This window comes from Phyllobates terribilis, unplaced genomic scaffold, assembly GCF_046119375.1.
Source record: "Phyllobates terribilis strain yellow unplaced genomic scaffold, ASM4611937v1 Scaffold_4__5_contigs__length_816908805, whole genome shotgun sequence".
NCBI classification, from domain to species: domain Eukaryota; kingdom Metazoa; phylum Chordata; class Amphibia; order Anura; family Dendrobatidae; genus Phyllobates; species Phyllobates terribilis.
Window position 1 is genome coordinate 680,134,630 of NW_027362764.1, and position 23,831 is coordinate 680,158,460.

Genomic DNA, 23,831 nt, shown 5'->3' on the forward strand with positions numbered 1-23,831 from the left:
TCTGTACCATGGGCTTTTATAGCCAGTCGTATGGCACACCTGTTCTACATATGGTAGTGAACCAAAAATACACACACAACTAGCGCATGTCATCTAGACACGATGGCTGAGGCATAGAAGTCAGAAAAATGATTATCGATTAACATTCCAAATGAATTTCCATAATTAACCATTTAACATTTCCCCCTTTTTTGAGAATAAAAGGACTTTAACTGAAATTTCTCAAAAGAAGATACATTCATCAATCATTTTTTCTTTCCTTCTTCCTTGGCAATATCATTAAATTTCCATAATAATAATAATAGTAATAATAGTATCAATATCGGTTTATTGTTTTATAATGATGTGAATTCATGTTATGGTAAGCCGCGACTAATATTCATTTAATATGTATAATTATACTTCCCTATATCTAAATTGAAGCAATCGCGGGTTCAATCGTCATCATCTGATGTCATCGGGTCGTCGTCTCGTCTTCTTCTTGGTTCTTTTATAACACAGTCTTTAGATGAAAACTCCTTTGAAATAAATTACAGCATGTAGATATTGTACAGTCCATAATTGTGTTCATTATTGTTCAGTCCATAAACTGTACTCTTTATTAGAAAGATCATGTGTGTCAGTTGATAAGAAAACAAAGTCCATGGATGAAATGTAGCTTTAATATCTGTGCAGTGTCACCTGGACTTACGTTGGATCATCTTTGGAATCTTCCGTGTGTTCGCACTGGTCTCGTGTCACTTTTGGAACAGATGTGACGTCTTTGGTCAGTAAAGCAAGGGTTAACTTGACACTTTCCTGCTTTATATAGCACCATAACCAGTACTCAGTCCTTTATATACATGACACATATGCCAGGTATTACCTGTTCACCAGCTTTCATTGAAGCGTTGCAGGTGATAAGAAACCAGTGGAACGTGATGAAACTTGAACACAACACAGTACATATAGGATCATCGTCCTCTGCCGTCTTGGTGATCAGTGGTGTGAATTGTATTGTATGTAATGGACACAGTCTATTATAACACTCAGCATTCACACCTGTTACCTTCTGAGACGTCCGGATATCAGTTGCTTCTTCTTGTAACTTTTGAGAATCTCTTTGATTTATAAAAATTAAAAGTCTTTATTAAGATAGAATTCATAATTGCGATGCTTTGATTGAAGTCTTCATTCCCTAATCTGATACCAAATCTGGCAGTTTTTCCTAACCTATAATATCACAGCGTACCATAGCAATCAGTAATATCCATCTAATTATTATCAAAATATTAAAATAAATTATGTTTGGAATAATAAACAATAATAGATAATAATTCATTATCAATCAAGTTCTCCATATGATAGAACATTTTTATGTCATAGGTGTAATTACCTTTTCCAACCCATAGGTGTCAGTGTATTTTGAAAAAACAAGTTTTTATATCTTTATTAAACCAATAATATCAAAGAATGTATACTCCTGAACCTAAATGAATAAATATATGAATGTAGGAATGAATGAATGAATGAATAAATGAATGAATGAATTGTTGTGTTTACTCAGAAAATGTAAACATTTTTTTCCTTAGCAATATATATTTAATGAAGCAATACTCTTGTATTAGACATTACTTTATTAAATATTAATGTGTTTTCTCAATTGAGATATTGAACTCAAATAAAATCAAATGAGAATTAAAAAATGAAAAAATAGAAAAATAAGAAGTATAAAGTAAGAATAAAATTTTAAAAATGAAAAATAAAATTAAGAGTAAAAATAAGAATAAAAATAAAAATAAGGCCTTTAAATTTTAATGACAAATGCAGAGTAATTATATTCTCCATAAAAAATACCCTTATATCTCCATTATCTGGATGATTTCATATTTGTCATAACCTTGTACCACCAAAAAATATTAAATTATGCAACTTTGCATGTAATACCCTTCTTAATTATACCATAGTACCTTATTATTATTTCTTCTTTATTAAAATGTGTGGAAAATAAGTATTGATCAAAAGTGATTATGTAATCAGGATCAAAAACACATTTCCCCCTTAATACCAAAAATATTATTTTATAAAATTTATGTATATATCAGAACCAAATTAAAAATAATTATTCTTTTAGAAATATTGTGCATAAATTTCATATCGATGAGTAGCATAGATTTAACTAAAGAGAGGTGTGTACCTATTTAGGTAACCATTAAAAATAATATTATAGTTATTCAAGAATATTATCATGTGGAAAATTATTCTAAATATAAATTTGTTTTGTAAACCATTTTGATGTGTGGTTGCCCTTATCCACTATTAGTTAAATCAAGAAATAATAATTATTAAAGAAATATAGAAATATATATATGTAGATAATACCTAATTATGTATTATAATTTCCTCAGAATTAAATGTATTTTTGTACCTTCACATAAAGAAACATTTTTTTTTTTCAAACATACAAACATACGAGGCCTCTGTCACATCAATCACACTTAGCAGCTGCTGATTTACTCATCTGTCACCTTCACTCTGACATTCACAGATCTGTTCAACTCAAACATTCCACATATGAAGTTTTATATATATATATATATATATATATATATATATATTTAACCCAAAATTGTTGTATCCCAATTTATTAATGCGCATTGCCATATCAATTGAATATCTTTATATTTCTTTGAATATTCCCCAAGTACAAATTATATAATATGAGAGTAAGTCACTGGAATTTCAGACACTTGAAAAAACTCTTGTCTTAGATTCTTTTTTCACTGGCTGCCCGGTCTTAAGTTACATCAGTTGAAAATAGAATGAATGGGATCCTATACTATTAGCTCAAAGTTCAAAGGCCGCAGCTGTCACACGTCATGCTGTAAAGCTACTTTAATTTGCACGAACACTTCATGAACAGAAAATATTAGCAACACAAAAGAATTAATAAGTATTACATATATATTATAGTTCAACTAGATATATTGTTATTATTTTAAAATGTTATACACATAAAATCATGCAATTTTTTCACTTCCTGTGTGAATAAAGAAATAAATCCATTTTAGAGTTCTTTGATCAAATCCTGCTTTGGAATGAAAACTCTAAGGAAATATAAGAAAATAAAGTTAAATATCAAATTCAGACAGAAACAGAATTATTTAAATATCTTATACATACAGTGCCTACAAGTAGTATTCAACCCCCTGCAGATTTAGCTGGTTTGATAAGATGCAAATAAGTTAGAGCCTTCAAACTGCAAACGAGAGTAGGTTTTATGAACAGAAGCATAAATCTTACAAACCAAAAAGTTATGTTGCTCAGTTGAATTTTATTAAATTTTAAACATAAAAGTGTGGGTCAATTATTATTCAACCCCTATGTTTAATATTTTGTGGAATAACCCTTGTTTGCAATTACAGCTAATAATCGTCTTTTATAAGACCTGATCAGGCCGGCACAGGTCTGTGGAGTTATCTTGGCCCACTCCTCCATGCAGATCTTCTCCAAGTTATCTAGGTTCTTTGGGTGTCTCATGTGGACTTTATTCTTGAGCTCCTTTCACAAGGTTTCAATTGGGTTAATGTCAGGAGACTGACTAGGCCACTCCAACACCTTGACTTTTTCCCTCTTGAACCAGGCCTTGGTTTTCTTGGCTGTGTGCTTTGGGTAGTTGTCTTGTTGGAAGATGAAATTACGATCCATCTTAAGATCCTTTATGGAGGAGCGGAGGTTCTTGGCCAAAATCTCCAGGTAGGCCGTGCTATCCATCTTCCCATGGATGCGGACCAGATGGCCAGGCCCCTTGGCAGAGAAACAGCCCCACAGCATGATGCTGCCACCACCATGCTTGACTGTAGGGATGGTATTCTTGGGGTCGTATGCAGTGCCATCCAGTCTCCAAACGTCACGTGTGTGGTTGGCACCAAAGATCTCGATCTTGGTCTCATCAGACCATAGAACCTTGAACCAGTCTGTCTCAGAGTCCTCCAAGTGATCATGAGCAAACTGTAGACGAGCCTTGACATGACGCTTTGAAAGTAAAGGTACCTTACGGGCTCGTCTGGAACGGAGACCATTGCGGTGGAGTACGTTACTTATGGTATTGACTGAAACCAATGTCCCCACTGCCATGAGATCTTCCCGGAGCTCCTTCCTTGTTGTCTTTGGGTTAGCCTTGACTCTTCGGACAAGCCTGGCCTCGGCACGGGAGGACACTTTCAAAGGCTGTCCAGGCCGTGGAAGGCTAACAGTAGTTCCATAAGCCTTCCACTTACGGATGATGCTCCCAACAGTGGAGACAGGTAGGCCCAACTCCATGGAAAGGGTTTTGTACCCCTTGCCAGCCTTGTGACCCTCCACGATCTTGTCTCTGATGGCCTTGGAATGCTCTTTTTTCTTTCCCATGTTGACCATGTCTGAGTGCTGTTCACAAGTTTGGGGAGGGTCTTAAATAGTCAGAAAAGGCTGGCAAAAGAGATCTTTAATCCACACATGTGAAGCTCATTATTCTTGGTGCCTGAACTACTTCTTAATACTTTAGGGGGACCAAACAGAATTCTTGTGGTTTGAGGGGTTGAATAATAAATGACACTCTGAATTAACTTTTAACGTTTTAAAAAAACAAAAAAACAAAAAAAAAGTTGCTGCAGTGCATTTCCCACTTCCAGGCTGATCTACAGTACAAATGTCACAATGCCAAGTTAATTCCGCATGTGTCAACCACCTAAATCTGCAGGGGGTTGAATACTACTTGTAGGCACTGTATATTGGTTGGTTCTAATGTAATTCAAAATATTGCTACTTAAATTTATATATATGAAGTTCTAATTTATTAATTAATATATATATATATATATATATTTTATAAACGTATATATAAATACAATTATACGCAATCTCTACTTAGACAAGTGTATATATATATATATGTATATATATATATGAACTATTAGAAACTATGTAACTACAATTTTACTGTATAAGATTATAAATAAATATTGAGACATTGTATTACATTTTGATACAACATTATAATTACAGTTTTTGCTTAGCCACTCCCTAAACCAAATCTTCTGTCTCTCTCAAATATCACCAGGAACGCCCTATTTAGGAAAGACATTTTTCTATCCTTCAAAACCTCAGAGAACTGCCTGTTCTTCTGTCCACATTCCATGACGTCACAGTGAGTTGGTCGTCTCACCTGTCTCTGTCCATCAGTTTCAGCCATTTTCCTTTTTAGAGAATCACAGTTCTGACTGAGAATTAACTCATTCTGTGGAGAGATGGATCTTTGCACTGGCTGATATGGCTTATAACATATATGAAATCTTCTGCGTATTTGATAGAGTTCACTATAGGGATGACTCAGTCTAGAAGAGTTTGATATTGGCTTTTGGTAAGATTTTACCTTTCCTGGTTTTATAAATTTAGCTTGATTTATTTTCTTTTCACGATTCTCATGTTTTCTAACAAAATCCAGCATCTGCGCACATTCAAATAATGAATTTTTTTGTGATGCCATAACTTGGGAAACTGAATTTAGGAATTTGAATTTTTGTACAAAAGTTGTTATCATATGTTGTACTTTTCCATTTTTGATGAGAGCTTTGTACACCCGTTCAAATATGGACATGAATGTATATGTACATTCCTTCCTACCAATCCTTAGTTTCTGCAGATCTTCTATGTTGGGAAAATCCTTTGTGACACAATAAATCAAATATCTTAATCTGTCCAAATCATTTTCCCATCCATTAGGAGAGTCATTTTCACAGGGCATTAAATGTAAACGTCTGGACAATGTCACAGGAATCCATATTTTAAATAATTGATTCCTCTCCTCATTGGATAAATCAAACTTATCAGAGAAGCTCTCAAATGTCTCTGAATTTCTACAGGCATGGATTTTGACATCATATTTTGGCATGATTTTGTATAATTTCAGCAAATTTTTCCTCATTTTAATTTGGAGTTGAGCCAGGGTAATTCCAGAATTCTCTGATATTTTTAGTGGCTCTTGTACGTCCGTTCCTCCTACGTCACTCACGTCTCCTCCCACATCACCTAGTATGTCGGTTTCTCGTATGTCAGTCATGTCTCCTCCCATGTCAGGTTTCTGTATGTCCGTCTCTTGGTCAGACCCAAGGTCACCTTCAGTTACAGACACGTGTCTTACTTCTTGTTCATTTTCCACATTACAGTCAGAATCAGTATCACCGTCTGACACTTCTACACTATTTTCCTGCTTAGAAATCTCTAACAAAAGACTATGAAAAAAATCTACCAAATGTAGAATATTTCTCAATTTCTGTTTGTCTCTATTTACCAATTTAGAAGTTAACTGTAAATTCTGCAATTCACATTCTTTGTATAAACTGAGCCACAAAACTTCTATGTCATCTCCAACATTAACTTTGAAATTAATATTACTTTGTTTAGCAAAAGAAGAAATTATATCCATATTTTGCTTACCTTAAGATTCCTTGGCTTCTCTTTATCAGCACGTCCTGTCTTCAGTTCGTCTGATTCTTTTCCTGTGTGATTCTGTTCCTTGTTAGTACCTCTGCTTCCTGTCTTTCCTCAGTCTGTAGGTCTTTTCTGCTTCTCGTGACAAACTAGTGAATTTACTGACACGTGAACAACAGCTGTTCAGCTCGTCAGGACTCCCCCCTTGTTCACGGAAGAAATTCACTTACTTAATTTAAAAAACAAAAAAACAGGACTGGCTGGCTCACCATTGTAAAATAATACTCTTCCTGTATTTTTTTTTCTACTGAGGACTTCTCAAAGTATCAATATCACGATATTCTTATAAAAAATGTATCTATTTATTCTTGGATTGTCCATTAAAAAGAATCAGATTGCAGCAGGTACATACAATAATTAGTTATAAAGTAATTGTCCATTTGTCCATAATTAGCTTAATTGTTGAGATTCACCCATCTTTCCTTGGATCCTGGCTGGTAAATCATGTCTTTGTCCAGCATGTGCCCAGGCCTACATGTCATCTGCTTCTCAGCATGAAGATTCTGTGTCTTGTGGGGTGGGCAGAGCAAGAGAGCCCCCCCTTTCTGTACCATGGGCTTTTATAGCCAGTCGTATGGACACCTGTTCTACATATGGTAGTGAACCAAAAATACACACACAAATAGCGCATGTCAACTAGACACGATGGCTGAGGCATAGAACTCAGAAAAATGATTATCGATTAACATTCCAAATGAATTTCCGTAATTAACCATTTAACAGAGACCGCCTGGGAATGCCAGGTGCTGTAGGCTTTTGCTTTTTCCTTCCTTCCACCAGCAGGGGGCACTCCCTTCTATGCCTTTTTTCCATTCCCTTTCACAAGTGCACACATTCATTCTCTTTTCTTTTTTTCATTTGCTTTCTCTCTTGCGCTATTTCATCTCTGCAAAATACCAGCATCCTTCTGATCACCGTGGGCCTCCAGCATTGTTGCTTCTTTACTTTTAATACTAGGCTCCTTTTCACCAGGACCAGCGTCTCCAGCGTGGCTGGAGGCAACCACCGGTAACCCCAAGCAGAAGACCTTTGCAGGCAACACGACCCTCCCCCCTGAAGAGCAGCTCAAAGTCACTGGCAACCATCTCACCCTCTTCCTTCATTCACCCCTGGACGTCTCGCTCCGCCCCCAAGTTACGGGTCCAGCTTGCTCTTTCTGTCACATTACCGCGATGAAGGGTTTAGCCTGCAGGAGACCCTGCGCCGAGACATTTTTGAAGACACCTGATGCGGCGGGTGAATCACTGCTAAACAAACCACACCTGTAGGGACGGCACAGCCTTTGCATGGACCCTTCGGAGCTCGCCCCGTCACGGCCAGATTGCTCGCCACCAAGTGATCCTGAGAAAGGCTGGCCGGGCGATGGATCAAGCAGTGTCTACTGGCCATACCACCTTGGATATGCCCGATCTCGTCTGATCTCGGAAGCAAAGCAGGGCTGGGCTCGGACAGTACTTGGATGGGAGACCTCCTGGGAATACCGGGTGCTGTAGACCATTTTGATGACGTTTTTACCTACTGCCCAGCTTGGCTAGCATGGAACGGCGCCTTGCCGGACACCGACCCAAAGTAACTTAGATGATGGAAGCCCCAAGGCCTCTGAGCCAGTTGGCAGCTAAGTACGCTACCCCGCCGCCTTCACGCAGGCCTGACACCGAGCTCCTTGCCAAGGTTAGGAGTGCTTATTGACTCCGCAGCTCGCCGTGTGGAAATGATGGCGTTAAAAGCACCCGGGGCCGTGAAGGGGCCAGGCTTTCAGCAGGTGCCCAGGGAAGGTTTTGGATGCCGTTCGCCTAGCGAGGGCCAGCAGAAGTAACATGTTTCTCTGCAAAGAAGCTTGTGTAACCAAGCCAGACGGCTGACAAAGAGCTAACCTCAGGGCAAGGAAGGCAAGGAAGGTGCGGAAGGAATTGGCGAGGGGGGGGTGATTCCTGCTAGGGCCCTGAAATCATAAAACAGGCAGGAGAGTCTGACGCATGGTGACGGAGAGGTTGTAGGGGCAGATAGGGGGTGTTGTCACGTGCGAGCATGTGTGCATGCTGGCTTGTGTGTGAGAGTGCGCTTCCTAGGTGTGGCGAGCTGCAGACAGTCAAAGGGATTGTTCCCTTTCATTAAAAGTTAATCCCCGGCTGCAGCCTATTAGAAAGCAACTATCCGCGCTCTACTCACCCTACCCGGGTCTACCGGTGAGTCTCGCCTCTGCTCCCGGCCTGTGGCATTGGCCGTGAAGCTGCCGTTCTGTCGACAGCGCTTCAGCTGATCAGTGAGCTCAGTGGCTCTGAGTGGGGCGTTGTGTCTACAAGACCTTTTAAGGAAGCCAGCAAAAAAATTGAAGAGAAGGGAAAGCACAAAAGGACCTGGTCTTGCTGAGCACTGGAAAGGGCAGCCGGCAGCCAGACGTCAAAGTAGAAAAGCAGCAAGTGAGAGGCTTGTTTCTGCCTACGGCCACACCACCCTGAACCTGCCCGATCTCATGTGATTTAGGAAGCTAAGCAGGGTTGGGCCTGGTTAGTATTTGGATGGGAGACTGTAAAATAATCCTCTTCCTTTATTATTTTTTTCTACTGAGGACTTCTCAAAGTATCAATATCACGATATTCTTATAAAAAAATGTATCTATTTATTCTTGGATTGTCCATTAAAAAGAATCAGATTGCAGCAGGTACATACAATAATTAGTTATAAAGTAATTGTCCATTTGTCCATAATTAGCTTAATTGTTGAGATTCACCCATCTTTCCTTGGATCCTGGCTGGTAAATCATGTCTTTGTCCAGCATGTGTCCAGGCCTACATGTCATCTGCTTCTCAGCATGAAGATTCTGTGTCTTGTGGGGTGGGCAGAGCAAGAGAGCCTCCCCTTTTTGTACCATGGGCTTTTATAGCCAGTCGTATGGACACCTGTTCTACATATGGTATTGAAACAAAAATACACACACAAATAACGCATGTCAACTAGACACCATGGCTGAGGCATAGAACTCAGAAAAATAATTATTGATTAACATTCCAAATGAATTTCCATAATTAACCATTTAACATTTCCCTCTTTTTTGAGAATAAAAGGACTTTAACTGAAAAATCTCAAAAGAAGATACATTCATCAATCATTTTTTCTTTCCTTCTTCCTTGGCAATATCATTAAATTTCCATAATAATAATAATAGTAATAATAGTATCAATATCGGATTATTGTTATATAATGATGTGAATTCATGTTATGGTAAGCCGTGACTAATATTCATTTAATATGTATAATTATACTTCCCTATATCTAAATTGAAGCAATCGCGGGTTCAATCGTCATCATCTGATGTCATCGGGTCGTCGTCTCGTCTTCTTCTTGGTTCTTTTATAACACAGTCTTTAGATGAAAACTCCTTTGAAATAAATTACAGCATGTACAGTGCCTACAAGTAGTATTCAACCCTCTGCAGATTTAGCTGGTTGACACATGCGGAATTAACTTGGCATTGTGACATTTGTACTGTAGATCAGCCTGGAAGTGGGAAATGCACTGCAGCAAATTTTGTTTTTGTTTTTTTTTGTTTTGTTTTTTTTAAAACTTTAAAAGTTAATTCAGTTTGTCATTTATTATTCAACCCCTCAAACCACAAGAATTCTGTTTGGTCCCCCTAAAGTATTAAGAAGTAGTTCAGGCACCAAGAATAATGAGCTTCACATGTGTGGATTAAAGATCTCTTTTGCCAGCCTTTTCTGACTATTTAAGACCCTCCCCAAACTTGTGAACAGCACTCAGACATGGTCAACATGGGAAAGACAAAGGAGTATTCCAAGGCCATCAGAGACAAGATCGTGGAGGGTCACAAGGCTGGCAAAGGGTACAAAACCCTTTCCAAGGAGTTGGGCCTACCTGTCTCCACTGTTGGGAGCATCATCCGTAAGTGGAAGGCTTATGGAACTACTGTTAGCCTTCCACGGCCTGGACAGCCTTTGAAAGTGTCCTCCCGTGCCGAGGCCAGGCTTGTCCGAAGAGTCAAGGCTAACCCAAGGACAACAAGGAAGGAGCTCCGGGAAGATCTCATGGCAGTGGGGACATTGGTTTCAGTCAATACCATAAGTAACGTACTCCACCGCAATGGTCTCCGCTCCAGACGAGCCTGTATGGTACCTTTACTTTCAAAGCGTCATGTCAAGGCTCATCTACAGTTTGCTCATGATCACTTGGAGGACTCTGAGACAGACTGGTTCAAGGTTCTATGGTCTGATGAGACCAAGATCGAGATCTTTGGTGCCAACCACACACGTGACGTTTGGAGACTGGATGGCACTGCATACGACCCCAAGAATACCATCCCTACAGTCAAGCATGGTGGTGGCAGCATCATGCTGTGGGGCTGTTTCTCTGCCAAGGGGCCTGGCCATCTGGTCCACATCCATGGGAAGATGGATAGCACGGCCTACCTGGAGATTTTGGCCAAGAACCTCCGCTCCTCCATCAAGGATCTTAAGATGGGTCGTAATATCATCTTCCAACAAGACAACGACCCAAAGCACACAGCCAAGAAAACCAAGGCCTGGTTCAAGAGGGAAAAAGTCAAGGTGTTGGAGTGGCCTAGTCAGTCTCCTGACCTTAACCCAATTGAAAACTTGTGGAAGGAGCTCAAGAATAAAGTCCACATGAGACACCCAAAGAACCTAGATAACTTGGAGAAGATCTGCATGGAGGAGTGGGCCAAGATAACTCCACAGACCTGTGCCGGCCTGATCAGGTTTTATAAAAGACGATTATTAGCTGTAATTGCAAACAAGGGTTATTCCACAAAATATTAAACATAGGGGTTGAATAATAATTGACCCACACTTTTATGTTTAAAATTTAATAAAATTCAACTGAGCAACATAACTTTTTGGTTTGTAAGATTTATGCTTCTGTTCATAAAGCCTACTCTCGTTTGCAGTTTGAAGGCTCTAACTTATTTGCATCTTATCAAACCAGCTAAATCTGCAGGGGGTTGAATACTACTTGTAGGCACTGTAGATATTGTACAGTCCATAATTGTGTTCATTATTGTTCAGTCCATAAACTGTACTCTTTATTAGAAAGATCATGTGTGTCAGTTGATAAGAAAACAAAGTCCATGGATGAAATGTAGCTTTAATATCTGTGCAGTGTCACCTGAACTTACGTTGGATCGTCTTTGGAATCTTCCGTGTGTCCGCACTGGTCTCGTGTCACTTTTGGAACAGATGTGACGTCTTTGGTCAGTAAAGCAAGGGTTAACTTGACACTTTCCTGCTTGATATAGCACCATAACCAGTACTCAGTCCTTTATATACAGGACACATATGCCAGGTATTACCTGTTCACCAGCTTTCATTGAAGCGTTGCAGGTGATAAGAAACCACTGGAACGTGATGAAACTTAAACACAACACAGTACATATAGGATCATCGTCCTCTGCCGTCCTGGTGATCAGTGGTGTGAATTGTATTGTATGTAATGGACACAGTCTATTATAACACTCAGCATTCACACCTGTTACCTTCTGAGACGTCCGGATATCAGTTGCTTCTTCTTGTAACTTTTGAGAATCTCTTTGATTTATAAAAATTAAAAGTCTTTATTAAGATAGAATTCATAATTGCGATGTCTTGATTGAAGTCTTCATTCCCTAATCTGATACCAAATCTGGCAGTTTTTCCTAACCTATAATATCACAGCGTACCATAGCAATCAGTAATATCCATCTAATTATTATCAAAATATTAAAATAAATTATGTTTGGAATAATAAACAATAATAGATAATAATTCATTATCAATCAAGTTCTCCATATGATAGAACATTTTTATGTCATAGGTGTAATTACCTTTTCCAACCCATAGGTGTCAGTGTATTTTGAAAAAACAAGTTTTTATATCTTTATTAAACCAATAATATCAAAGAATGTATACTCCTGAACCAAAATGAATAAATATATGAATGTATGAATGAATGAATGAATGAATGAATAAATGAATGAATGAATTGTTGTGTTTACTCAGAAAATGTAAACATTTTTTTCCTTAGCAATATATATTTAATGAAGCAATACTCTTGTATTAGACATTACTTTATTAAATATTAATGTGTTTTCTCAGTTGAGATATTGAACTCAAATAAAATCAAATGAGAATTAAAAAATTAAAAAATAGAAAAATAAGAAGTATAAAGTAAGAATAAAATTTTAAAAATGAAAAATAAAATTAAGAGTAAAAATAAGAATAAAAATAAAAATAAGGCCTTTAAATTTTAATGACAAATGCAGAGTAATTATATTCTCCATAAAAAATACCCTTATATCTCCATTATCTGGATGATTTCATATTTGTCATAACCTTGTTCCACCAAAAAATATTAAATTATGCAACTTTGCCTGTAATACCCTTCTTAATTATACCGTAGTACCTTATTATTATTTCTTCTTTATTAAAATGTGTGGAAAATAAGTATTGATCAAAAGTGATTATGTAATCAGGATCAAAAACACATTTTCCCCCTTAATACCAGAAATATTATTTTATAAAATTTATGTATATATCAGAACCAAATTAAAAATAATTATTCTTCTAGAAATATTGTGCATAAATTTCATATCGATGAGTAGCATAGATTTGACTAAACAGAGGTGTGTACCTATTTAGGTAACCATTAAAAATAATATTATAGTTATTCAAGAATATTATCATGTGGAAAATTATTCTAAATATAAATTTGCTTTGTAAACCATTTTGATGTGTGGTTGCCCTTATCCACTATTAGTTAAATCAAGAAATAATAATTATTAAAGAAATATAGAAATATATATATGTAGATACAGTAATACCTAATTATGTATTATAATTTCCTCAGAATTAAATATATTTTTGTACCTTCACATAAAGAAACATTTTGTTTTTTTTCAAACATACAAACATACGAGGCCTCTGTCACATCAATCACACTTAGCAGCTGCTGATTTACTCATCTGTCACCTTCACTCTGACATTCACAGATCTGTTCAACTCAAACATTCCACATATGAAGTTTTATATATATATATATATATTTAACCCAAAATTGTTGTATCCCAATTTATTAATGCGCATTGCCATATCAATTGAATATCTTTATATTTATATACTGGATTTTGGCTGTTGGAGCTGAAAAGAGGACATCGGTAAACCAGGGGAGGAGTCCTGAGGAGATAATTTGCATATTCCCACTGCATTTTTGGGTAAGTGAAGAGTCTCCGCGAGCTCAAAGAACACTTGATTTTGGCTGTTGGAGCTGAAAAGAGGACATCGGTAAACCAGGGGAGGAGTCCTGAGGAGATAATTTGCATATTCCCACCGCATTTTGGGGTAAGTGAAGAGTCTCCGCGAGCTCAAAGAACACTGGATTTTGGCTGTTGGAGCTGAAAAGAGGACATCCTGCTACATGTTCACAGACTTGCCAGTGGAAAAGCCAAACTTCACATGCCAGAAATGCAAGCTTGTGTCCCTGTTGGAGGAGAAGTTGCGAAATCTAGAAGAGAGGTTAACTACCTTGAAAATCATTAAGGAAGGTGAAGAGTTCTTAGACAGAGCAGAATTATCTCTTCATGATTCAGAAAGAGAAGAAATTTGAACTGCACCTGACGAAACAGAGGAATGGAAGCATGGGACCCAGAGAAGCAGGAGGATCGAGAGGCAGTCAGAACCCATACTGCTCAGGAACCAGTACCAGGCTCTCACGCAGGAGAACCATGAAGAAATACAGCAAAATAAGACTTTGCCAGCAATGAATAACCTTGTAAGCCCTCAGAATCCTCCTGGATGGAAAAAGAAGAATGTTGTGAAGAAAAAACGGAGAGTGGTGGTCATGGGGGATTCCCTGTTAAGAGGAAAAGAGGCCGCTATCTGCAGACCAGACATAACCTCAAGAGAAATGTGCTGTCTTCCAGGAGCAAAAATTAAAGATGTGTCTGACAGGATATCAAGACTCTTCAGACCTACAGATCACTACCCATTCCTGCTAATACATGTGGGGACAAATGACACCGCAAGATAGGACCTGGAAACCATCTGCAGTGACTTTGAAGACTTAGGCAAGAAAGTGAAAGAATTGGGAGCGCAGGTGGTCTTCTCATCCATCCTCCCAGTGGATGGCCATGGAACAATGAGGTGGAATAAGATTCTACAGGTGAACAACTGGCTACGTCGATGGTGCCGTCAACAAGGATTTGGATTTCTGGATCACGGAATGAATTACCTATACGATGGACTACTTGCTAGAGATGGGGTGCACCTTACGAAGACTGGAAAACATGTATTTGGAAGTCGCCTTGCTACACTCATCAGAAGAGCTTTAAACTAGAACAATGTGGGAAGGGAAGCAAAAGGCCAGAAAAAGCCATACAGCTGACAAATACTATTGAGATCTCTGCTACTGGAACTGGAAAGGAAGAACAAAGACAAAACAATTTAAATAATAAAAATATGGGAGGAAGAGAAACCAATCACAAACTAAAATGTTTTTATACAAATGCACAAAGCATGGGCAACAAACAAGGAGAATTGGAACTACTAACGCAGGAAAAGGAATATGATGTCATTGGAATCACTGAAACTTGGTGGGACGATACACATGATTGGAATAAAAGGCTAAAAGGATACAACTTATTTGCAAGAAACAGACTTGATAAACGAGGAGGAGGTGTTGCATTGTATGTTAGAAAAGCGTATATCTGCACAGAGATTGAAGCTTCAGAGACTGGGAGTTCTGTGGAAACTGTTTGGGTAAGAATACAAGGAGAGAACAACGGAAAGGACACCATTGTAGGCATTTACTACAGGCCACCTGGGCAAGCTGAAGATATGGATGAACTCTTTATGTATCAAATGACCAAGTTCTTCAAAAAATATGACGTAGTGGTCATGGGAGATTTCAACTATCCAGACATTTGTTGGGAATCTCTGTCAAGTAAAACTAACAGGTCAAGCAAATTCTTATCCTCTCTTGCTGACAACTTTATCTTGTAGGGGAGAAAACAAGGGGATCTGCTACTTTGGATCTAATCCTTATAAACAGGGAGGAAATGGTTGAGGAGGTAAAGGTGGCTGGGACCCTAGGAGGCAGCGATCATGCTATTATAGAATTTTGGATAACTAGGGGAGGAAGACATGTGAAGACTCAAACTTCAAGGTTAGATTTTAGAAAGGCAGATTTTAAGAGACTCAGAAAGAGAATAGGAGGGATCCAATGGCTGGATGTCCTTAAGGACAAAAATGTCCAGGAAGGATGGGAAATTTTTAAAAATGAGATTCTCAAAGCACAATCATTAACAATCCCGAAAAGTAGGAAGAATGGGAAGCATTTAAGGAAACCAGGATGGATGAACACAGAACTTAAACACATGCTAAAAAGAAAGAAAGAAATGTTTATTAAATGGAAAGAGGGAGGCATATCTAAAGAAGATTATAATGCAGTCTGCAGATCCTGTAGGGCACGTATCAGGTTAGCTAAAGCTGACAATGAATTAATGCTTGCAAGAGATGTCAAAAGCAATAAAAAAGGATTTTGGGGGTATGTCAAAAGTAAAAGAAAAGTCAAAGATGCTATAGGATTTTTACAGGATGAAAATGGAGAAATGGTAAGAGAGGATGTTGAGAAGGCCGAACGTTTTAATTCTTATTTTGCATCTGTTTTCTCTCAGAAAGAAAATGTAACATCAACTGATCTCCACTGTCCTTTTAAAGGAATAGAGGAATCCAAGTTATCTGTAAACAGAAAGATTGTGAGGGAATATTTAGCTAACATAAATGAGTTCAAGTCTCCAGGTCCAGATGAATTACACCCCAGAGTACTGAAGGAGATCGTAGAAGAAATTTTAGAACCACTCTCCATAATCTTTGAAAATTCTTGGAGAACAGGAGAAGTCCCAGAAGACTGGAGAAGAGAAAATGTTGTTTCTATCTTCAAAAAGGGGAAGAAGGTGGACCCAGGGAACTATAGGCCGGTGAGTCTGACTTCTATACCAGGAAAGATCTTTGAACAAATTATTAAACAACATGTATGTAAGTACATGGATAAGAATGAAGTGATTAACCAGAGTCAGCATGGGTTTGTAACTAACAAGTCATGTCAGACTAACTTAATTTCCCTCTATGACAGAATCACTGACTGGGTGGATCAGGGAAATGCTGTAGATATAGTATATCTTGACTTCAGCAAAGCATTTGACAAAGTATCTCACACCATCCTTATTGAAAAAATGACCAAGTATGCAATGGACCAGGCAACTGCTGGTGGATTCATAACTGGCTTAGTGATCGGACTCAAAGGGTGGTTGTAAATGGCTTCACATCCAGCTGGATGAATGTCTCAAGTGGGGTACCACAGGGCTCCATCCTGGGACCTGTATTGTTCAACATCTTTATCAATGATTTAGATGAAGGAATTGAGGGTAAACTGATTAAATTTGCTGATGACACAAAGCTAGGAGGGATAGCTAATACTAGAGAAGAGAGAGAGAGGATTCAAAAAGACCTAAATAAACTGGAGCAGTGGGCAGCAACCAACAGAATGGTTTTTAACAGGGAAAAATGCAAAGTACTACATCTGGGCAATCAAAATGAAAAAACCATATACAGAATGGGAGGAATAGAGCTAAGCAACAGTACATGTGAAAAAGACTTAGGTATACTAATAGATCATAGACTGAACATGAGTCAACAGTTTGATGCAGCAGCAAAAAAGGCAAATACAATTCTGGGATGTATTAACAGAAGCATACAGTCTAGATCACGTGAAGTAATTATCGGTCTTTACTCCTCTTTGGTCAGACCTCATCTGGAATACTGTGTACAGTTTTGGGCACCACATTTTAAAAAAGACATAGACAAACTGGAGCAAGTTCAGAGAAGAGCGACCAGAATGGTGACTGGTCTGCAAACCATGTCCTATGAGGAACGGTTGCAGGATTTGGGAATGTTTAGCTTGCAAAAAAGAAGACTGAGAGGAGACTTAATAGCTGTCTACAAATATGTCAAGGGCTGTCACATTGTAGAAGGATGATCTTTATTCTCATTTGCACAAGGAAAGACTAGAAGCAATGGGATGAAACTAAATGGGAGGAGACACAGATTAGATATTAGAAAAAACTTTTTGACAGTTAGGGTGATTAATGAGTGGAACAGGCTGCCACGAGAGGTGGTGAGTTCCCCTTCAATGGACGTCTTCAAACAGAGGCTGGACAGACATCTGTCTGAGATGATCTAGTGAATCCTGCTTTGAGCAGGGGGTTGGACCAGATGACCCAGGAGGTCCCTTCCAACTCTACCATTCTATGATTCTATGATTCTATTTCTTTGAATATTCCCCAAGTACATATTATATAATATGAGAGTAAGTCACTGGAATTTCAGACACTTGAAAAAACTCTTGTCTTAGATTTTTTTTTCACTGGCTGCCCGGTCTTAAGTTACATCAGTTGAAAATAGAATGAATGGGATCCTAAACTATTAGCTCAAAGTTCAAAGGCCGCAGCTGTCACACGTCATGCTGTAAAGCTACTTTAATTTGCATGAACACTTCATGCACAGAAAATATTAGCAACACAAAAGAATTAATAAGTATTACATATATATTATAGTTCAACTAGATATATTGTTATTATTTTAAAATGTTATACACATAAAATCATGCAATTTTTTCACTTCCTGTGTGAATAAAGAAATAAATCCATTTTAGAGTTCTTTGATCAAATCCTGCTTTGGAATGAAAACTCTAAGGAAATATAAGAAAATAAAATTAAATATCAAATTCATACAGAAACAGAATTATTTAAATATCTTACACATATATTGGTTGGTTCTAATGTAATTCAAAATATTGCTACTTAAATTTATATATATGAAGTTCTAATTTATAAATTAATATATATATATATATATATATTTTATAAACGTATATATAAATACAATTATACGCAATCTCTACTTAGACAAGTGTATATATATATATATATATGAACTATTAGAAACTATGTAACTACAATTTTACTGTATAAGATTATAAATAAATATTGAGACATTGTATTACATTTTGATACAACATTATCATTACAGTTTTTCCTTAGCCACTCCCTAAACCAAATCTTCTGTCTCTCTCAAATATCTCCAGGAACGCCCTATTTAGGAAAGACATTTTTCTATCCTTCAAAACCTCAGAGAACTGCCTGTTCTTCTGTTCACATTCCATGACGTCACTGTGAGTTGGTCGTCTCACCTGTCTCTGTCCATCAGTTTCAGCCATTTTCCTTTTTAGAGAATCACAGTTCTGACTGAGAATTAACTCATTCTGTGGAGAGATGGATCTTTGCACTGGCTGATATGGCTTATAACATATATGAAATCTTCTGTGTATTTGATAGAGTTCACTATGGGGATGACTCAGTCTAGGAGAGTTTGATATTGGCTTTTGGTAAGATTTAACCTTTCCTGGTTTTATAAATTTAGCTTGATTTATTTTCTTTTCACGATTCTCATGTTTTCTAACAAAATCCAGCATCTGCGCACATTCAAATAATGAATTTTTTTGTGATGCCATAACTTGGGAAACTGAATTTAGGAATTTGAATTTTTGTACAAAAGTTGTTATCATATGTTGTACTTTTCCATTTTTGATGAGAGCTTTGTACAACCGTTCAAATATGGACATGAATGTATATGTACATTCCTTCCTACCAATCCTTAGTTTCTGCAGATCTTCTATGTTGGGAAAATCCTTTGTGACACAATAAATCAAATATCTTAATCTGTCCGAATCATTTTCCCATCCATTAGGAGAGTCATTTTCACAGGGCATTAAATGTAAACGTCTGGACAATGTCACAGGAATCCATATTTTAAATAATTGATTCCTCTCCTCATTGGATAAATCAAACTTATCAGAGAAGCTCTCAAATGTCTCTGAATTTCTACAGGCATGGATTATGACATCATATTTTGGCATGATTTTGTATAATTTCAGCAAATTTTTCCTCATTTTAATTTGGAGTTGAGCCTGGGTAATTCCAGAATTCTCTGATATTTTTAGTGGCTCTTGTACGTCCGTTCCTCCTACGTCACTCACGTCTCCTCCCACATCACCTAGTATGTCGGTTTCTCGTATGTCAGTCATGTCTCCTCCCATGTCAGGTTTCTGTATGTCCGTCTCTTGGTCAGACCCAAGGTCACCTTCAGTTACAGAAACGTGTCTTACTTCTTGTTCATTTTCCACATTACAGTCTGAATCAGTATCACCGTCTGACACTTCTACACTATTTTCCTGCTTAGAAATCTCTAACACAAGACTATGAAAAAAATCTACCAAATGTAGAATATTTCTCAATTTCTGTTTGTCTCTATTTACCAATTTAGAAGTTAACTGTAAATTCTACATTTCACATTCTTTGTATAAACTGAGCCACAAAACTTCTATGTCATCTCCTACATTAACTTTGAAATTAATATTACTTTGTTTAGCAAAAGAAGAAATTATATCCATATTTTGCTTACCTTAAGATTCCTTGGCTTCTCTTTATCAGCACGTCCTGTCTTCAGTTCATCTGATTGTTTTCCTGTGTGATTCTGTTCCTTGTTAGTACCTCTGCTTCCTGTCTTTCCTCAGTCTGTAGGTCCTTTCTGCTTCTCGTGACAAACTAGTGAATTTACTGACACGTGAACAACAGCTGTTCAGCTCGTCAGGACTCCCCCCTTGTTCACGGAAGAAATTCACTTACTTAATTTAAAAAACAAAAAAACAGGACTGGCTGGCTCACCATTGTAAAATAATACTCTTCCTGTATTATTTTTTTCTACTGAGGACTTCTCAAAGTATCAATATCACGATATTCTTATAAAAAAATGTATCTATTTATTCTTGGATTGTCCATTAAAAAGAATCAGATTGCAGCAGGTACATACAATAATTAGTTATAAAGTAATTGTCCATTTGTCCATAATTAGCTTAATTGTTGAGATTCACCCATCTTTCCTTGGATCCTGGCTGGTAAATCATGTCTTTGTCCAGCATGTGTCCAGGCCTACATGTCATCTGCTTCTCAGCATGAAGATTCTGTGTCTTGTGGGGTGGGCAGAGCAAGAGAGCCCCTCCTTTCTGTACCATGGGCTTTTATAGCCAGTCGTATGGACACCTGTTCTACATATGGTAGTGAAACAAAAATACACACACAAATAGCGCATGTCAACTAGACACGATGGCTGAGGCACAGAACTCAGAAAAATGATTATCGATTAACATTCCAAATGAATTTCCATAATTAACCACTTAACAGAGACCGACTGGGAGTGCCAGGTGCTGTAGGCTTTTGTTTTTTCTTTCCTTCCACCAGCAGGGGGCACTCTCTTCTGTGCCTTTTTTCTATTCCCTTTCACAAGTGCACACATTCATTCTCTTTTCTTTTTTTCATTTGCTTTCTCTCTTGCGCTATTTCATCTCTGCAAAATACCAGCATCCTTCTGATCACCGTGGGCCTCCAGCATTGTTGCTTCTTTACTTTTAATACTAGGCTACTTTTCACCAGGACCAGCGTCTCCCGCGTGGCTGGAGGCAACCACCGGTAACCCCAAGCAGAAGACCTTTGCAGCCAACACGACCCTCCCCCCTGAAGAGCAGCTCAAAGTCACTGGCAACCATCTCAACCTCTTCCTTCATTCACCCCTGGACGTCTCGCTCCGCCCCCAAGTTACGGGTCCAGCTTGCTCTTTCTGTCACATTACCGCGATGAAGGGTTTAGCCTGCAGGAGACCCTGCGCCGAGACATTTTTGAAGACACCTGATGCGGCAGGTGAATCACTGCTAAACAAACCACACCTGTAGGTACGGCACAGCCATTGCATGGACCCTTCGGAGCCCGCCCCGTCACGGCCAGATTGCTCGCCACCAAGCGATCCTGAGAAAGGCTGGCCAGGCGATGGATCAAGCAGCGTCTACTGGCCATACCACCTTGGATACGCCCGATCTCGTCTGATCTCGGAAGCAAAGCAGGGCTGGGCTCGGACAGTACTTGGATTTGAGACCTCCTGGGAACACTGAGTGCTGTAGACCATTTTGATGAAGTTTTGCCCTACTGCCCAGCTCGACTATCATGGAACGGCGCCTTGCCGGACACCGACCTTAAGTAACTTAGATGATGGAAGCCCCAAGGCCTCTGAGCCAGTTGGCAGGTAAAGTACGCTACCCCGCCGCCTTCACGCAGGCCTGACACCGAGCTCCTTGCCACGGCTAGGAGTGCTTATTGACTCCGCAGCTCGCCATGTGGAAATGATGGCGTTAAAAGCACCCGGGGCCGTGAAGGGGCCAGGCTTTCAGCAGTGCCCAGGGAAGGTTTTGGATGCCGGCCGCCTAGCGAGGGCCAGCAGAAGTAACATGTTTCTCTGCAAAGAGGCTTGTGTAACCAAGCCAGACGGCTGACAAAGAGCTAACCTCAGTGCTAGTAAGGCAAGGAAGGTGCGGAAGGAATTGGGGGGGGGGTCATTCCTGCTAGGGCCCTGAAATCATAAAACAGGCAGGAGATTCTGACGCATGGTGACGGAGAGGTTGTAGAGGCAGATAGGGGGTGTTGTCACGTGCGAGCATGTGTGCATGCTGGCTTGTGTGTGAGAGTGCGCTTCCTAGGTGTGGCGCGCTGCAGACAGTCAAAGGGATTGTTCCCTTTCATTAAAAGTTAATCCCCGGCTGCAGGCTATTAGAAAGCAACTAACCGCGCTCTACTCACCCTACCCGGGTCTACCTGTGAGTATCGCCTCTGCTACCGGCCTGTGGCATTGGCCTTGAAGCTGACGTTCTGTCGACAGCGCTGCAGCCGATCAGTGAGCTCAGCAGCTCTGAGTGGGGTGTTGTGTCTACAAGACCTTTTAAGGAAGCCAGCAAAAAAATTGAAGAGAAGGGAAAGCACAAAAGGACCTGGTCTTGCTGAGCACTGGAAAGGGCAGCCGGCAGCCAGACGTCAAAGTAGAAAAGCAGCAAGTGAGAGGCTTGTCTCTGCCTACGGCCACACCTCCCTGAACATACCCGATCTTGTCTGATCTCGGAAGCTAAGCAGGGTCAGGCCTTGTTAGTACTTGGATGGGAGACCGACTGGTAATACCAGGTGCTCTAGGCTTTTGCTTTTTCCTTCCTTCCACCAGCAGGGGGCACTCTCTTCTATGCCTTTTTTCCATTACCTTTCACAAGTGCACACATTCATTCTCTTTTCTTTTTTTCATTTGCTTTCTCTCTTGCGCTATTTCATCTCTGCAAAATACCAGCATCCTTCTGATCACCGTGGGCCTCCAGCATTGTTGCTTCTTTACTTTTAATACTAGGCTCCTTTTCACCAGGACCAGCGTCTCCCGCGTGGCTGGAGGCAACCACCGGTAACCCCAAGCAGAAGACCTTTGCAGGCAACACGACCCTCCCCTCTGAAGAGCAGCTCAAAGTCACTGGCAACCATCTCACCCTCTTCCTTCATTCACCCCTGGACGTCTCGCTCCGTCCCCAAGTTACGGGTCCAGCTTGCTCTTTCTGTCACATTACTGCGATGAAGGGTTTAGCCTGCAGGAGACCCTGCGCCGAGACATTTTTGAAGACACCTGATGCGGCGGGTGAATCACTACTAAACAAACCACACCTGTAGGGACGGCACAGCCTTAGCATGGACCCTTTGGAGCCCGCCCCGTCACGGCCAGATTGCTTGCCATCAAGCGTTCCTGAGAAAGGCTGGCCGGGCGATGGACCGAGCAAAGTCTATTGGCCATGCCACTTTGGATACGCCCAATTTCTTCTGATTTCAGAAGCAAAGCAGGGCTGGGCTCGGACAGTACTTAGATGGGAGACCTCCTGGGAACACCGGGTGCTGTAGACCATTTTGATGACGTTTTGCCCTACTGCCCATCTCGGTTAGCATGGAAAGATGCCTTGCCGGACACCGACTTTAAGTAACTTAGATGATGGAAGCCCCAAGGCCTCTGAGCCAGTTGGCCGCTAAGTACGCTACCCCGCCGCCCTTCACGCAGACCTGACACCGAGCTCCTTGCCACGGCTAGGAGTGCTTATTGACTCCGCAGCTCGCCGTGTGGAAATGATGGCGTTAAAAGCACCTGGGGCCGTGAAGGGGCCAGGCTTTCAGAAGGTGCCCAGGGAAGGTTTTGGATGCCGGCCGCCTAGCGAGGGCCAGCAGAAGTAACATGGTTCTCTGCAAAGAAGCTTGTGTAACCAAGCCAGACGGCTGCCAAAGAGCTAACCTCAGTGCAAGGAAGGCAAGGAAGGTGCGGAAGGAATTGGGGAGGGGGTGGGTGATTCCTGCTAGGGCC

General features: G+C 39.6%; 1 non-coding gene and 3 pseudogenes across 1 annotated transcript; all 4 read left to right on the forward strand.

Annotated features, from left to right (window-relative positions):
- The first annotated feature begins 7,886 nt into the window (after nt 1–7,886).
- LOC141266989 (5S ribosomal RNA) lies at nt 7,887–8,006 on the forward strand. The gene has a single exon (XR_012321008.1). It is a non-coding gene; the product is annotated as a 5S ribosomal RNA (ribosomal RNA).
- A 13,459-nt stretch (nt 8,007–21,465) lies between these two features.
- LOC141268981 (5S ribosomal RNA) lies at nt 21,466–21,585 on the forward strand (annotated as a pseudogene).
- A 938-nt stretch (nt 21,586–22,523) lies between these two features.
- Nucleotides 22,524–22,642, forward strand: LOC141269389 (5S ribosomal RNA; annotated as a pseudogene).
- A 621-nt stretch (nt 22,643–23,263) lies between these two features.
- On the forward strand, nt 23,264–23,383 carry LOC141270265 (5S ribosomal RNA; annotated as a pseudogene).
- Nucleotides 23,384–23,831: the final 448 nt, after the last annotated feature.